This window comes from Aulonocara sp. 'chitande type north' Nkhata Bay, linkage group LG5 (assembly GCF_057382095.1).
Source record: "Aulonocara sp. 'chitande type north' Nkhata Bay isolate Kocher_YH1m ecotype deep benthic linkage group LG5, A_spYH_male_GT1.1, whole genome shotgun sequence".
Lineage (NCBI taxonomy): Eukaryota > Metazoa > Chordata > Actinopteri > Cichliformes > Cichlidae > Aulonocara > Aulonocara sp. 'chitande type north' Nkhata Bay.
The window spans coordinates 34,070,058-34,087,640 of NC_141348.1; the positions used below are offsets into that span (position 1 = coordinate 34,070,058).

The 17,583-nt window shown below is 42.9% G+C and overlaps 1 pseudogene; it reads left to right on the forward strand.

The window, feature by feature from the left end:
- The first annotated feature begins 13,161 nt into the window (after nt 1-13,161).
- On the forward strand, nt 13,162-14,122 carry LOC147331080 (uncharacterized; annotated as a pseudogene).
- The last annotated feature ends 3,461 nt before the right edge of the window (nt 14,123-17,583 follow it).

Consider the following 17,583-nt stretch of genomic DNA (forward strand, 5'->3'; position numbering starts at 1 on the left):
CTGCCAAAGCACAACATAACACAATGCAGCACAACCACAGTGCATCACAGAAAAGGTTACATAGACCAGTGGTATCCAAATGGTGTGCTGTGAGGCAATACAGGAACCATGGTAACATCAGAAATATATACAACTAGAGAAAAAGTTATCATTGACTTGTGAATTTACTGCATCACTACTATAAAAGTCCTTAAAAAAAACTGCAGTTGAAGGGAACCCAGTCTGATTATGTAGCTGCAAGATATGGGAAATTATGAGACTGTGACACATCAAAAGGCTTGACTGACACTGAGGGGGTTAATAATTACGGGAAGAACTGATCACTTTCTTTTGCAGAACAACCCAAAATTAACCACCATTGTGCCAGAGCACATAGAGAGAAAAGAAAAGAGCACAGAAACTGCACCAATGGCAACATGTGCATTTGCTGGATTGTGGAAAAGTGTCCAATAAGGTGATGGAGAGAACGTAAATGCTGCTCAAAATAAACTGCAGATGGCATCCTTCACATTAGGTCCACATGCTACAAACAGTGTATCAAAAGCAACTTCAACTGACAAACAAAAGAGAAAGCAACTACATGTCCGAAGATATGGAGACTATTTTGCACAGATATACAGTGGGGCAAAAAAGTATTTAGTCAGCCACCGATTGTACAAGTTCCCCCACTTAAAATGATGACAGAGGTCAGTAATTTGCACCAGAGGTACACTTCAACTGTGAGAGACAGAATGTGAAAAAAAAATCCATGAATCCACATGGTAGGATTTGTAAAGAATTTATTCGTAAATTAGGGTGGAAAATAAGTATTTGGTCACCTCAAACAAGGAAAATCTCTGGCTCTCACAGACCTGTAACGTCTTCTGTAAGAAGCTTTTCTGTCCCCCACTCGTTACCTGTATGAATGGCACCTGTTTGAACTCATCATCTGTATAAAAGACACCTGTCCACAGCCTCAAACAGTCAGACTCCAAACTCCGCCATGGCCAAGACCAAAGAGCTTTCGAAGGACACCAGGAAAAGTATTGTAGACCTGCACCAGACTGGGAAGAGTGAATCTACAATAGGCAAGCAGCTTGGTGTGAAAAACCAACTGTGGGAGCAATCATCAGAAAATGGAAGACATACAAGACCACTGATAATCTCCCTCGATCTGGGGCTCCACGCAAGATCTCATCCCGTGGGGTCAAAATGATCATGAGAACGGTGAGCAAAGATCCCAGAACCACACGGGGGGACCTGGTGAATGACCTGCAGAGAGCTGGGACCAAAGTAACAAAGGTCACCATCAGTAACACACTACAACGGCAGGGAATCAAATCCCGCAGTGCCAGACGTGTTCCGCTGCTGAAGCCAGTGCATGTCCAGGCCCGTCTGAAGTTTGCCAGAGAGCACATGGATGATGCAGCAGAGGATTGGGAGAATGCCATGTGGTCAGATGAAACCAAAGTAGAACTTTTTGGTATAAACTCAACTCGTCGTGTTTGGAGGAAGAAGAATACTGAGTTGCATCCCAAGAACACCATACCTACTGTGAAGCATGGGGGTGGAAACATCATGCTATGGGGCTGTTTTTCTGCCAAGGGGACAGGACGACTGATCCGTGTTAAGGACAGAATAAATGGGGCCATGTATCGTGAGATTTTGAGCCAAAACCTCCTTCCATCAGTGAGAACTTTGAAGATGAAACGAGGCTGGGTCTTCCAACATGACAATGATCCAAAACACACCGCCCGGGCAACAAAGGAGTGGCTCCGTAAGAAGCATTTGAAAGTCCTGGAGTGGCCTAGCCAGTCTCCAGACCTCAACCCCATAGAAAATCTGTGGCGGGAGTTGAAAGTCCGTGTTGCTCGGCGACAGCCCCAAAACATCACTGCTCTCGAGAAGATCTGCATGGAGGAATGGGCCAAAATACCAGCTACTGTGTGTGCAAACCTGGTAAAGACCTATAGTAAACGTTTGACCTCTGTTATTGCCAACAAAGGTTATGTTACAAAGTATTGAGTTGTATTTTTGTTATTGACCAAATACTTATTTTCCACCCTGATTTACGAATAAATTCTTTACAAATCCTACCATGTGGATTCATGGATTTTTTTTTCACATTCTGTCTCTCACAGTTGAAGTGTACCTCTGGTACAAATTACTGACCTCTGTCATCATTTTAGGTGGGGGAACTTGCACAATCGGTGGCTGACTAAATACTTTTTTGCCCCACTGTAAATGCAGGTGTGCGTTAAAATGTTGGCATGCCCTCTGACGTGTCTTCAGCAGAAAAAGTTTGAAAACCACTCACAACGAATGGAAACATGCAAATAACCGATCCCATGGACGTGTGCCAGTCTGCTAATGAGAAATGATGTAATAAAATGCTGTAAAACCTAGCTACACAGACGTTGCTCTGGTTAAATGATAGTTAACTGAAATGCAAACTTGTAACAACAGTTCATGCCTACTAGAGATCATCTTTGTATTTGCCCTCCAGCAGAATTGTATACAGATGTATACAGATATCTATCCTTCTCCACTTGTTATTATTGTGAATTGTTATAAATTTTGATGAAATAAATCCACAGAAAAGCATCATCAAAATTTGCATGTTTCCATTCTGTTTTTATATTTAACCTTCATTCTACTCTCAAATCCTCAAAACACCACTCGCTTGGAGCTGAAAGAATAAAAACTAAAACTAACTTATGTTGTGTTATATCTAAATATTAATTTCATGGAATTATAATTATAATCCATCAGATGTTCCCGTTTGTTAATGAAAGAGCGTGCCATTGCAAGGAGGTTTGATCATGGAGATTCCAGGAGTTACTCTAGGGAAGCTGGACAGAAGGTCCTCAACCCATCAGCAGGATTTGTATTTGCTCCTTTATGCAAGGAGGAACAGGATGAGCACTGCTACAACATAATTTCCAGCAGGTCACTGGTGTGAATGTTTCTGACCAAACAATCAGAAACAGACTTCATGAGGGTAGTCTGAGGACCCAACGTCCTCTAGTTTGCCATAAAATAACAGAATTGGAAGGTCCATCACTGGCACCTTGTGGTTTTCCCAGATGAGAGCAGGTTCACCCTGTGACATGAAAGGATCTGGAGAAGCCGTGAAGAACGTTATGCTGCCTGCAACATTGTTTAGCATGGCCATTTCAATGGGTCAGTGATGGTCTGGGGAGGCAGACAGATCCCTGCCGGCTACCCAACGACACCCTGACTGCCATTAGGTATCAGGAGGAAATCCTTGGACTCATTGTCAGACCCTACACTGGTGCACTGAGTCGTGGGTTCTACTGACTGGTCTGCATGTTCGTCTGAATGAAATCCAACAGAACACCTTTAGGACATTTTGTTTTGGTCCATCTAACGCCGCAGGGTTGCACCTGAGACTCTCCTGGAGCTCAGCGATGCCTTGGTGTAGATCTGAGAGAAGATCCCAAATTCAGTCCCGCGTAGGTTGATAATTTTCATTTTAATAAAACAATGTCCTTTTGTTCCAAACACATTACCCAGTCCATATCAGTATAGATATCCAGCATTACTCTTTTGTTCTTACCTAGATCTGGTGTGTTTTCATGGCATTCCTTTAATGTTTTTTGGGGACAGTGAAATTTTTTCTTCTTTGTAAAATCCGCCACTTTGCTGTCAGCAAACCTGTATGTGATTGGTCAGACATCGCCAGGGCCATCCTTTTCATGTGGACTCATTTGCATTCAGACTGATAAACCCTGAGTTTGTTTACTGAGTCACTGAGCATCTTGACCTGACTGCCGATGCTGAGGTTAGCAAAGCGAGCTGAACCAAACCATAAAAGTATGAAAGCTAAACATTTCATTAATACTGACTATAAAGATCCATAATGCTGTGGGAAGCTGTAGATTCAGGAGATAATTCTCTGCAGAGAGAAGCACAACCACCGCTCTCAGAGTCTCCTTTTGTGTCATCTTGTTGTTAACACACTGTCATTTGAGGCATTGTTATACAAATATTAATTGCAGCTTGGATTTTTTATTTTCTTGACACTTGGTGTCGTTTAATAAATAACTAATCAACTGAAGAGGGAGTGTGTGCATATCTGCAGTGAAAAGCAGGGCTTGTGGTGTTTTTTTCTTGGGTCACAGCCCAGAAACCGTACAACACAATGAGTCATGCTGGGTCACATATTTTAGCTGTTTCCTAACATTTAATTAAATTTTCAGCAGTGATTAAGTCCCATCACTAGTTATGAGTACAGCTCGTTACACTGAGGGGGCACTTTTAATCTGGGTAGGAGAGGCCGGCAAACAGTCCCGTTCTAAACATAGAGAGGAATTTGGGTGATTGAGGGACACCTGGACCAGAAAACAAAAACCAGCCAAGTGTCACAGCACCATCAGTCACTGTTGGGCTGAATTTAACGGTTGTAAAAGGCAAAAGGTATTTCCAGGCAATACCTTCTTAATGTTCTGGTCTTTTGAAGAAATGTGACAGCATGCAAGGTAGTTACCTAGGTGCATGTCACTGAAAGCATTTTATCTGAGAATTTTATATAAAGTGTAAGTGGAGGTTCAGTATAAAAAAAAAAAAACACCTTTCAAAATGAGTCTAATGCTGAGATCACGGTTGTGATAATTGGTTGCTGTGACACATGACAGACATGCCGCTCACTGACCAGTAAGAGTGTGTTGTCTTTCATCATCTGTTTCATGAGGATGGTCCTCCTTTCCATTTCTTACATCCTCAGTTCTCTCCTTACATCTCAGTCCCTCCCACCATAGTGTTGTTTATGTGATTATATAAATTATGGAATGAAAAATTAAACTGCTGGGGATAAAAGTGGTTTATATTTAGCTGGAGATATTCCATGCTATGAGAGTTAAGCTGCACCATTAAAATCGGCCATGGTGCTCACTGGGTTCACCACGTGGAGTCCACGAATTAATGAGTGATGTCATGATGATTAAAATCGATAAGTGTAACCAGAAACCTCTCTATGGTGTCGGTTATGAAGAGAAGATGCCGTGACACGCTGCGGTCTCCATGGAATTGATCCCTGTTTATTCTGACAATGGTAAATGAGAAACATCTCCACATAAAGAAACTGCCCACTTCAGCTCCTACACAAAGTCAGTAGGTTTCGAGGTCCTCACGATGTAGTATGAGACGCGTGAGGCAAAACAGATTTGGTGTAATTACATCAAAGGATTATTAATGACCTGGTTATTCTAGTTTTGCTGACGAATACAGAGTTTTCTGTTGTTTAATAGTAAAGACTCAAAGCTTTTAATGTAAAACTGGAAGTGATCTCTTTAGATTATCAATAAATTATCAGCACAGGCAGCGCAAACAAAGTACATTCAGGATTACAGTGGCTTGTCATTGGGGTTTGCACCGTTGGCAGGGGCTACTTTTTGCAGGGTTGTGCTTGACTTGCTGATTTGCTGATTAGACAGTGGGGCCTTACTAGTCGACACCACACAAACATTCATGTTTTATTAACACCAGCTGGTACAACACCAGTCGACTATGGTCCGTTATTATTAATCCATTAAGATGTTAGGACATCGCCCAGCATTGCCTGTGGCTGTAGCCCTGATAGACGGCTGCACAACTCAAAAACTATCAAGGTGGAACTAAGACAGATAACAGCTCTGTGAACCAGTTTTTCAATACAATATGTACATAGTATTGAGTCTGCACAGCCAAGTGGTAACAAGCAAGTTAACAATAATCTTGTGTGTAGACAGTAATTGTGCAATGCTACTGCAAAGTCATGATTATTTCAGCAGCGTTTACAGTTTGACTTGATGATCAAATAATGAGATTAAAGGAATCAAATGGCTCTTAACTCATTCACTGCCATTGACGTCTATAGCCGTCAATTGCAGTGAATGAGTCAATGGGTTTAACTCATTCACTGCCAATGGCTGGTAGTGAATGAGTTAAATTGTGTTTTATTACTTTTAGATTCCACTCATATCCTGTTTAGATAACCAGTAAATTAGTCACCAGTAACATCCTTATTATTTATACACATTTATATGCCTCAATCTGGAACCTCTGGTCACAGTTTTGTGAAAGTATAAAAGTGGACTGTTAATAACAAGCTGTAAAATAAGGTATCCAAAAATGTATTTTGGGGTCCTATCCTGCCTGCCTAACACAGGGCACCATGACAGTTAGAGATGGATGTCAGTAAGGCTCCCTTAGTGCACTGTCATTTTGCCTTCCTGATACTCTGACTGACAGGATCTAAACCGAGTGTGCAATCAGACCTGTAGCCATCGCATCAGTTTAGATCCGCTGAGTGCTTCAGTTCCCCAGGTGAGTCTACGGCTGTTTTTGATCAGTTTGTCCTTTCACTCTGAAACTCTGATCGTCCTTATGTAACCACACAGCTTTGTGTTGTTGCCATGGTGTCGATATCTAACACTCTGCTGCAGCGCCTACATGATTTAGGTGGCACAGTCACATCTGAATCAAACGCACACAGGCACACACAAACGAGCGCACACACTTCATTACAGTGGGAGAAGAAAGAAAACAGTATTTAGTATCTGCCTCTGTGAGCTGACTGTATCTTCTTTTAGACGTATCTATACACTGTGTTCATCCAAAGAGATGTATACATGCTGTATATGTGCATACATACAGTTTATGCTTCATGTATTTCTTTAGAAGACATAGAAGTATATATAAGAGCAGTCTGTGCATGCTCTTCTGCAACTATTCCATCTAAAATCGATAGTAACTCATGCTCTGAAGCCCGGTCTAGAACTGCATCCATGCATTTTAGTCACAAAAAGACAGGCAGCATTCAAACTGTGAAAAATATGCAGTTCCTCTAATGTCCACTTGAAGCAGGCTCTAAAAGTAGTTCATGTGTAGCGTGTTTATTGGATAAATCTGGATAAATAAATTTATGTTTGAGAGTGAAATTCTAGTATTGGATTAACTGGATTGGTGATACCTGTGTCTCTGTGTTGTAATCATAAAATGTATGAAGGCAGTTTGGTAACCAAGCTTGCCCAAATATGATAACTTGTGGTTCCAAAGCCAAAATGGCTGCAGCCAGGATGCTTAAATGCTGATTACAGCCTAGCTTAGTGTTTTATATACAGTCTATAGTGCCATAACAAAAAGCTGATACAAACACAGCATCACGAAATTGCTGAGCACAAATTTGTGTCATGGCTTTGAGGGGAGTTACTGCAAGAAATGATTCGGATGAAGCCTGCAGATAATTCACCACATAAAGAGCCCTGCATTTTTGCTGCATATTGGATTTTCTGTGTTAAAAATAATAGTTTTTTTAAGAAAAGCAAACGAATGCAGTTTTTCATTTTGTTTTTTTAGGCTTATGAAACAGAAAGCCAACTATCCTAAGCTCTGAAGTTTCCGCTGAGACTATGTAAAAAACATTAGTGAGTTAGTTCAGGCTTTATGATGCGAATCTTAAACCATGTAGGTCGCCATTAGTGGCATCTGCTCATATCTTTTGCTGGTGATGATCCTCCAGATGATTAACATCTGCCATAACAGAACTGATGCTGAGGTTGTTTTGTTAGAGGGTTATGGGAAAACTTTTATTTTGTCATCTGAGTTTTTACAAAATCTTTTGCTTTGTGTGTGTCATAGCAGCTTAGTTTGCTCCGGATGTTGCATGTAGTTAAGACTGAGTCATACCTGCTTTTATGACTGATAAATGAAGGAATCCTACTTAAATATTATTATATTTAGCTGGCTGTTGTTCTGTTGTGCTGCCTGCTAGGCTAATCAGAGTGTTACAGCTTATCAGCAAAGTTACTTCACCTTTCAGGAAACAAATCTTGTGAAACAGTCTCTCTGTCATGAGAATATGTCACTGTCAGATTCGTCTGGGAACACTAGTGGATACAGACACTAGAAACCAGGACATGGTTTCTCAGAAGAGATACATCTGCTGATTTTTAAAAATGTATTCAAATGTAAGTGGGCTGAGTTTGACTTCATGGCCTAACTCCATGGTTAATTAGAATTGGTAATATATGCATTTGTATTTATACTATATTTATATAGCACTTTTCTACATGAACTGAGCACTCAAAGTGGTCACTTAGGACATTTTTACACCTATACTTCATTTACTCTGGTCTGATAATGTTCTGCTCTGCTGCTCTAGAGTTCAACCAGGCTGAAACCACCTCTGAAAGGTCTTGGTGCAATTGTTTTGGCCCACATTCAGTTACAAATGATTAGCACCAGTTACAATTTAATAGACTAAACGCTGAAAACGCCTCAATGGGATAGGTGCAACGTGTTTCAGTATCTTAGCACACTTCAATATTTGGATTAGAGAAGCCTGGGATAACTCACAAGGATAACTAAGCATGTGATTTAAAGCTCAGGTACCTTTTTATTTACAAGTTTTTATGTAAACTTGAATTTTCCTTGATTTTTGAGTTTCAGATTCACTCTTTGCATATAGTGTCTGGTTTCAATAGACCAAAAATTCCTCTGAACATTAGTCCATAAACCAGTGGGTGACATCACTGATGTTTTGCATTTTGAGGCATGATTTTCACTTGTGTAATTGGGAAATGTTTTATCCACACGGCGTTTTTATTTTTCTGTAAAACCTATAAAGAAGCATTTTCTGTTTCTGGAGCTGATTTTTTTTAACCTGTTTTGTTCTTTAGTGGTTCTATAGTTTAAAAAGCTTTTAAAAAATCCCATTTGACAGCCCTGTTTCTAAATCTGCTGCATTGCTACTGCAGGTATGAAGTCAGACTTCCTCATCACTGTGTCACCGACATAATTCCAGCTTCCGCAGGAAATAAATAAAACATCTAGGCTGGATCCTTGTTGTCTGCAGACAAACCGGGAAACCGAGTGAAGAACCATTTTTTTTGCTTTCTTTGACGTCAGTGAGTGAAGTCAGCTTCAATTACTTAGTAATTACACTGGTGTGGTCATTAGCAATATATGGAGATGTACTCACAGAAGCTGCAATACAAAGATGCACAAACATACAGTTAAACCAATCAGCAACACTCAGGTTCAGTGAACTCTGTCTCTTCTGCAGCTCAGGACCTGTTTTCATTGAAGAGCAGCATCCAGTTTGCTAATTAATGCACTCTGCTCTCATTCCCACCAACCTCCCAAGTGTTGGGAATGTGTAATTAGAAATTACCATCTGTGTTGAAGCTCAGATCAGTTCTGAGGTCACCCACACATGAATCCATTGATTTTACATTATGAAGACTTGCTTTGGTTGCGTTATTACAGGGCTTATCCTGCTAGCTTGGGAGGCTCTCCAGGGACGGCTGTGACGTGCAAAATGAGCTAGCTAATCTGCACGTCTACCCACAGAAAGAGTTTTATTTAAGAGACTGTTCAGGTTTGAGGCTTAGATCCTTGCTGGCAGGTTCAAGTGAGGTTTGCAATGTTTAACTCAGGCTGATGAAGACAGTTTGTCCTCCTGCTGCCCTCTCTGCTGCTGACAGGAGGACTGCTTTGAGCAGAGAGACTGAAATCACTGCTAGACCTCACATGTCATTAACATCTTGCATTTTATGTAGATTTTCCAAAAGAAGCCTGTAAACCCCGGGAACTATAGCAATAGCATTAGCCTCATTACATGTTTGACTTTTGTTTCAATTGTTCTTTTTGAGCCAGTTCCAAATTTTGAGACATTTAAAGCAGCATCGTGTAACCTAAGCAGCAGAATTCCCCTAAATACATGCTAGACCTTTGAATGTGGCATTGACATTATTGGAGTTGTTTATTTAATCTGCGTGGGGTCATAATGTTCTTGCTCTTCTCATTAGATTCTAGTGTAATTGCTGATTACGCACCTCCAAGTCTGAGGGTGAGGTGCTCAGGTGGAAATAATGGATTGCTTTACTTGTGATTAGAACTCAGCTGAAAGAACTAGATTGCTGATGCTAGGAGAAACAAGCAGAGGCAAAGCCGCATCTGTGAGAGTTAAAAATGTCTACAAAAATGTCGGGTTGAGAAAGCCAATCAGCTGATATTCTCTCAAAGACTGTCCTGATGCTGCTGACAACCAGAAATAGAGGAAAGGCTTATTGTTGTGTGTGGTCATCATTCAACTTCACTGTCATAATAAGACTCCTGGTATGTTCTGAAAATATGTTCCTGTAACTTTGTTTTAGCTATCACTTACAACCCTCTCCCTCCTCCCACTGGCTTTTGTAATTATTTATGATTTTTCCAATGTGGGATAAAACTCCACTGTGCTTGGCCGGAATATTCCATGACAGACAGGATGAGGAGAGCACAGAGTACAGCCACTGCCCCTTAACATGAAAAGGAGGAGATGGCTCGAATCAGGATGCCTTTCATTAGAGTTATTGCAGGCATTTCCTCGTAGTATGAATACTATGAGATTTTTGGGATCTTACAAGAGGAAATGGAAAATGTTGCCGGGGAGAGGGACAGCTAGACTACCATGCTTAGCCTGCAGGAAACCATAGACACTATGAAAGATAGGAGGTAGTTAACATGAAAACAGCCATTGGTTCAAGAAGTCCTGTTATAAAGCATCAAGATGAGCATTTTCGCCATCTTGGTGCTTTAAAACTGGATGTGACGAGTGAAGTGTGCATGTGACTAACAGTTAATGCTGACTGGCTGATCACTTGTGATTGACTTTAGCCAGCAGACACTGACCAATGAGGATATCCTTGATAATCGTCCGTTTTGAAGCTGAGAATCACCAAAATTTACAAAATGGAGTCGAGGTTTTATGACTAGTCGATGTGACTGAGCTTATAAGCTCAACAGGAAAGTGTTTTGTTTTTTATTATTTTGGTTAAGGGGTTTTTCCAAGATAATTTCTACCAAGCTGTATAGGCAGAGATCACCCTCATTAACTTCCAATCCACACAGTCATTTTGTTCTTGAAGCAGACCTGAAGTGTCATAGAAACTCTTCAGTTCAGGAAAGAGAATAAAGGGTTACCCCAAGTAGATACAGGTGATAGGAAGGCATGAAAACTACTGTTGTGCTCAAACAGGCACCCTTGTAAATAAAGCACACAGAAGACATCTGCAGTGAGCACATATAAATCTTTTGTAATTATGTGACTTCTTTTGGTGCTTCTGTGAATATACTAAACCCTGCAACACTAAACCTTTACCTATACTGTTCATCAGCTGCTCTGAGCCATTATTAGTCCAGTCTTTTATTAGTGGGTTGGGTGCACAGTGAGCTTAGGGATAATTGTGAGCTTTGTGGGTGTTGGTTTGGGAGCAGGTTTGCTGTCTGGATTCATACAAGAGTCTGAAGGAGAGCTAAACTTGAAGGAACATATATGTTCCTTCTCGTTGTTCTCAGCATGCAGATAACTGTGCTTTGAGACTCTACATGATCGATCAATGTAGACCCAGTGTGTAGACTCAGATAAGTAGTTAAGTTCATTTTTAGTCTAGTTTCTATAGCTTCTGCATGAGTTACATTTTTGCAGAGGTATATGTCAGCTGCGGTGGCAGTTGTGGTGTAGCTCCAGAGGCTCCTGGGATCTGCCTCTGTGCTGTTACCTCCTAATGCACAAGTATAAATCTAGCTCTGCACTCAGACTGTTTGAATTTGTACTTTGGGAAGAAAGTGAAAAATCAAGAAAACATCCTGAACAGCTGAACTGGTTCTGCAGAGAAGCAGACTGTGTGCGTGTGCAGTGCTTCCTCTGTGTGGGTTGGTAACTGTGTGCGTGTGTCACTGACTGCGTGGGTTGAATGTCAAATGAATACATCTCATTGACATGTACAAAGTGCTATTTCGTCTGCTGTTGTGATATATGAACTGTACTACATGGTCAGAGTGTGCGTGTGTGTGTCTAAGCGTGTGTGTTTGTGTGTGCGTGTGGGAGCTGAGGTTGGGCTGCTGTTTGAAGTGAGCGATGGGGTGCAGCGCTGCAGCTGCTGTTTGCATGCTAATGCTGCGGCAGAGCTGGAGGACGTGGGAGAGGAGGGGAAAAGGCCAGAGCACGCCCCCACAAACACACATACACGCACAATCACAACCTGCCATTTCACACCTTTCCTGGTGGAGAATCAGAACAGGCTGGATGTGTTGATGTGTTGCTGCCTCGCTGCAGAGAATCAGGAGGATCAAACCCACAAACACAGACTAATCAAAAGCTCTGTCAGCCATCGTTGGACTGGTGTTACAGGTCTCCTGCAGATTAGAAAATTGTGTTTTTGCAGCATGTCGGAGTCGTTTGGGAGGTAGCACACTGCAGACTTTCTTCCTGGGCATCTTCGACAGAGAGGGAAGACTCGGTCATTTCAATTATTTGCAAAAAAAATCAGAAAACAAATCAAAAATTTACCTCAAGGAGGTTTAAGCTCTGTCTGATATTTGTATATAACACATAATTGCAACAGAGCTGAATATTAAACAAGATGAGAATAAAAAGCGTTCAAATGCGAATCATAATGTTCCTGATTTCTACAGTGAGGCTTAATGGCAGACATGAAGCCTCAGTGTGAGGAAATCCTCATTACCAGTTTCTGCTCCCATAAAAGAAACACAAGTCCAAGAGAGAAATGTCAGCAGTAATGGCCTGAGTCTGAGCACAGAGGCATAAGCCGATCAAACTATCTGAAATGCTACTGTGAAAAACATTATGTAGAATATAAAGCTGAACGCTGAGAACTCAGAGAAATAGAGATATTTTAATTCTCAACGTAGCTCAAGTTTGAGGCAGTGTGTTTGAAGCATTTATTTATAAGAACAAAATCTTTGCGTATGTACAGTGCATTCAGCTTTTTCTGACTTCAGCTTGTGCTAATGAATGAGATCATTCACTAAATAAAATGTGGACGGTGACAAACCCACTGAAGTGGCTCACCTTCATCCTTCTCTTCATCATGCAGACACTAGCCCAATTCCAGTCCATTCTCTACAATGAGTGTGACAAATGAGTGTAGCTTTGTGTGGCGTCACACTTGCAGCTGCAGAAGGGTTTCTTTATTAAATGAGAATAGAAGAATAGAAAAGAGGACTGTATCCTCTTGAGGATATTCAAGGGTGCAAGGGAAACCAGGGTGTCCTGTTGTGGGCGCTCCACAAGTTGGGGATCAGTCACGTTGACAGTTCCTACACAACTGCAGTGAGAGTTTGGTTTGCATTCCCGGCAATATGTTAGACTTGTTCTTGGTGGGTGTTGTACTCTGCCAGGGCATGGATCCAGCAGACTCAATGGAGAGGCTAAGGAGAGGGAGGTGACTAATAAAGTTTATAAACTGTGTGACTTGTGGTGGGAGAAGTCTGAGGAAGTGTTGCGTAGCGCCGTGGAGAGGCAGCTGCAGGAAACGCTTCTTAATTTTCCCTGGCTGGTGGACTCTCTCAACCCAGTCGCCACGGACTTCCTGCTCTCCACCCTCCACCTCCACTCTCCAACTCAGGCTACTCACCAGCCTGGACAGCCGGTAGATTCACAGCCTGACATGCCAGCCCCATCGTCTACACGGAAACGATGTTCCGGGAATCCGGCTGCGGTGAGGAGCCGGATTCCCGGACATCTCTACAGCCGGCTGTTAAGGATAATTTTTCATTTCCCACACCATCTGTTTTTGTGTTTGCAGTGGATGGTGACGCTGCTGTAAGCCAGCCGTTAGTGCAGGTAGCATTACCTCAGTCAGAGGTCTCCACACCACTCCCTGCTTCACCATCTGCAGCGGATGTGCCACCATCGTCTCGTCTGCCTGCAGCCACCACTCTGCCATCTTCTCCACCACCTACTGCTATAGAGCCACCCAGAAGTGTTCAGCCTGAGCTGGAGGAGCTCAGCGAGCCAGAGGAGTGCACGCTCCCCGCAGAGGAGTTTAGCGAGCTGGAGGAGCCAGCGCTGCCCATGGAGGAGCTCAGCGGGCCGGAGGAGCCAGCACTGCCCGCAGAAGAGGTCTGCAACACTGCCGCCACCGAACCCGTGGCACGCCCCCGGAACTGTTTCACCGCTGCTGCCGGACCCATGGCCACCCGACGGAGCTGCAGCGCCGCCACCACTGGACCCGTGGCAGGCCGCCAGAGCCGCGACACCGTCGCAGCCACTGCAGCCGAGGTAAGCCACCTGAACTCTTTTTGTTATAGTTATCGGCCGCTGCTGGATGCATGGTCTGACTTGGGACTGTGAGCTGGAAAGGTGAGCATGACCAACTGGAACATGGAGCAGGCCCCAGAGATGTTGCAGAGATGAAATTTCTTAGATGGCTTGGGAATGAGAGAAGAGCTGCATGAGGTGGCAGGGGAACATCTCTGGTTTGAACGCTGGCCCATGATCCAGATCCAGATAAGCAGCAGAAGACGGATGGGTGGATGAATGGATGGATACAAATACTTCTGTCCTTTCTTGGGAAACAGACACTTACCAATAAGCCTCTATTGCTATCTATACTTCTCTAAAGGATAGAGTAAAATCATCTAAATTTTTATTAGATGTCAAACTATTATATTTCTGTTTAATGTATTTATTAACAACATTTCTGAAATGTTTCCATCTTAATTCCTCTGTTCTTTCTTGTTCATTGTAACTCAATAACTTATGAGATGACATATATCAACAATATAATAAAAAAGGTTGAGACACTTCTCGATTTAATTTAATTTATTACTGGAAAGGCTGTGAAATAATCAAATGGAACTCATATTTTAAGTGTATGGACTTTCCTCCATGTCAGATGGTGCTTCACCATCACAGAGTGTGGTTAATAAACTTGCATTGGTGCAGAGCCTGTGCTGGAGGGCTTTATAATATAGTGCCAGTGACAAGTAGTTGCTTTGAAGTGGCACCTAAAGTGGCAGAACCTCCATGAGAATGCTCAAGAAAAGTGAGGGCTGGACTGGAATTTTTTCCATACTGTGGGTTTCACTTTAACAACACTATTAAGGATGACACTGAGGCGGTTGGCAAGATGGCGTCGTAGCGCGAACACCCGTCTCGCTGTGCTCCGGTGAGGTCCCCCGATTATCCGTCTAAAATACGTGTTCACCTGGTGAAACGTTACAAATGTGCGTGGGAGTAACTCTATAATGAGTCTGGACGACTATTTTTCTAAAATGCCTAACGTCAGGTCTAAGAAAAAGACAGCTCCGGTTGTGCAAGCTAGCGACATTGTGGGTCCTATGGCGGCTGAGCCTGAAGAAGCTAACGCCAGCGACACAGAAATCTCCGCTGACGCTGAGGAAACTGGGAGTGATATCGACCCGAATATCCTTGCGGCTCTGAGTAAGATAACTGACAGCATTACAACTTTATTGGATGTTAAAGTTGATACTGTGCTGGCCGCAATCCGTGAACAGACGTCTCGGATCCAGGCTCTGGCGACACGGGTGGGAGACGCCGAGATACGGATTTCAGGCGTGGAAGACACGGCAGGTGTATTGCAGGCGAAAGTGGCTCGACTCGAAAAACAAGTAACTGACATGGCAGACCACATGGACGATTTAGAGAACCGCAGCCGCAGATGTAACCTTCGCCTGGTCGGGCTTCTCGAGGGCACGGAGGGAAATGATGTTGTCGCCTTCATGGAGTCATGGCTCCCCTCCTATCTCGAGCTCACAACTAAAAATGGGAAGATCAAACTAGACCGCGCTCACCGCTCTCTAGCACCGAGGCCGGGCCCCAGCCAGCGCGCCAGACCCATCATTATGAAGCTTCACAACTTTGCTGATAAACAACGTGTGATGGCCGCAGCTCGGCGCCTGGCTACGCAGCCGAACCAACCAACAAGTCGGATCAAAGTCTCCTTCTTTAATGATTATTCAGCGGCGGTAGCCAAGAAACGCAAGGCTTTCAACGAGGTGAAAAGCTGCCTGAGGAAGAAGAATGTGGATTATGCGCTTCTCTACCCCGCCACACTGAGGCTGTTTGCCAACGGCAAGGAGAAGAGATTTAACACACCGGAGGCAGCTGCGTCCTATGCGGACTCGCTGCCCTGAATCCCCGTAACCACCGGAGTACTCCTTTTCTTCACACTATGCCTTAATTAACCGGTGTGAGTACTTGCCGAATCTAGGCGTATATGACTCTTTTTTTTCGTCCTCGCTGCTTATAAGCGACCAGGTGAAATCTTCCACCCCATCGGGCACCGGACGGACTGTGTTTTCGTCTATGGGTAGGCGTGAGTTACGCGCGTGCAATGCCCTTCGGCTTTCCCGACGGGCAGGAGGAGATTGGTTTTTCCCTACATGTTTAGTAGGGCTGTTGCCAAATCACTGTTCTTTGAATGTTCCGTCACACAGCTCTTTCATGCCTTTTTTATTTTTATTTTATTTATTTATTTTTTCAACCAGGGTGTGGTGAACCCTTTGGCTCAATATGCTTTGTGTGATACATGAATAAGTCTAATAATGAGTAGGCTGCGAATATGCACCTGGAATGTACGAGGGGTTCACAGCCCTATTAAGAGGAGGAAGATATTTACTTGTCTAAGAAAGGACGGTGTAGATGACACATCTTGATAATAATGAACACTTGAAGTTGCAACAAGGATTATATGGACAAGTGTTTTTTTCATCCTTCACTACAAGAAGTAGAGGAGTGGCAGTGTTGATTAGGAAAAATGTACCTTTTGTAGTAACTGATTGCGTTAAGGATCTGAAGGGCCGCTACGTGATAGTCAAAGGGATTTTGCAAGGCCAAAATATCTTATTACTGAATGTTTATTTTCCACCTGCCCACCCAACTACCTTTCTTACCAAAATGTTTCTGGAATTAGCCCCATTTCTTCCTAACTCTACCGTTATTATTGGTGGTGATTTCAACTTAATGTTAAATCCGCTTATGGACAGATTTCCACACAGCATTGCAACTCCTTCTCCTCAGGCCAAAGCGCTTCATGCTCTATGCGACGAGTTTGGACTTGTGGATGCTTGGAGATATACTCACCCCTCCGATAAGCAATACACATTTTTTTCGGCTCCGCATAGGTCCCAAACTAGAATTGATTACTTTTTTCTCCCAAAAACTGACTTAGGTTCAGTAGTATCGTGCGACATAACAAGTATAATCATCTCAGATCACGCTAGGGTAATCATGGATCTCGATCTTAAAGCTGCGCTTCATAGGTCCCGCCACTGGAGGCTTAATACCATTATTCTTAAGGATGAGGAATTTACCTCTCACTTCTCTGCAGAATTTAAAGCGTTTTTGGATATCAACACCCCCTCAGCTACTACTGCCTCTGTTTTGTGGGAAACATGCAAAGCTTATGCGAGGGGCCTAATTATTTCGTATTCTGCGACAAAGAAGCGACAACGGATGGAGGAACAAAAATCTTTAGAGAGCGAATTGATGGATAAGGAGAAAACATATATTGCCTCCCCATCACCACCATTATGGCAAGAAATAACCGCACTCAGGTCAGCGCTGAATTGCCTTCTTACCAGAGATGCAGAGAAGAAACTTAAATACACCAGACAGAGGTTCTACGAGCATGGAGATAAGGCCGGTAAATGTCTGGCGTACTATGTTAAGAAGCGCGCAGAATCGAATACCATTGCAGCGATATCTGATGAAGGTGGCCACAAGATATATGAAAACAAACTGATAAATGACTGTGTTAAGAAGTTCTACGAAGCCTTGTACTCTTCTCA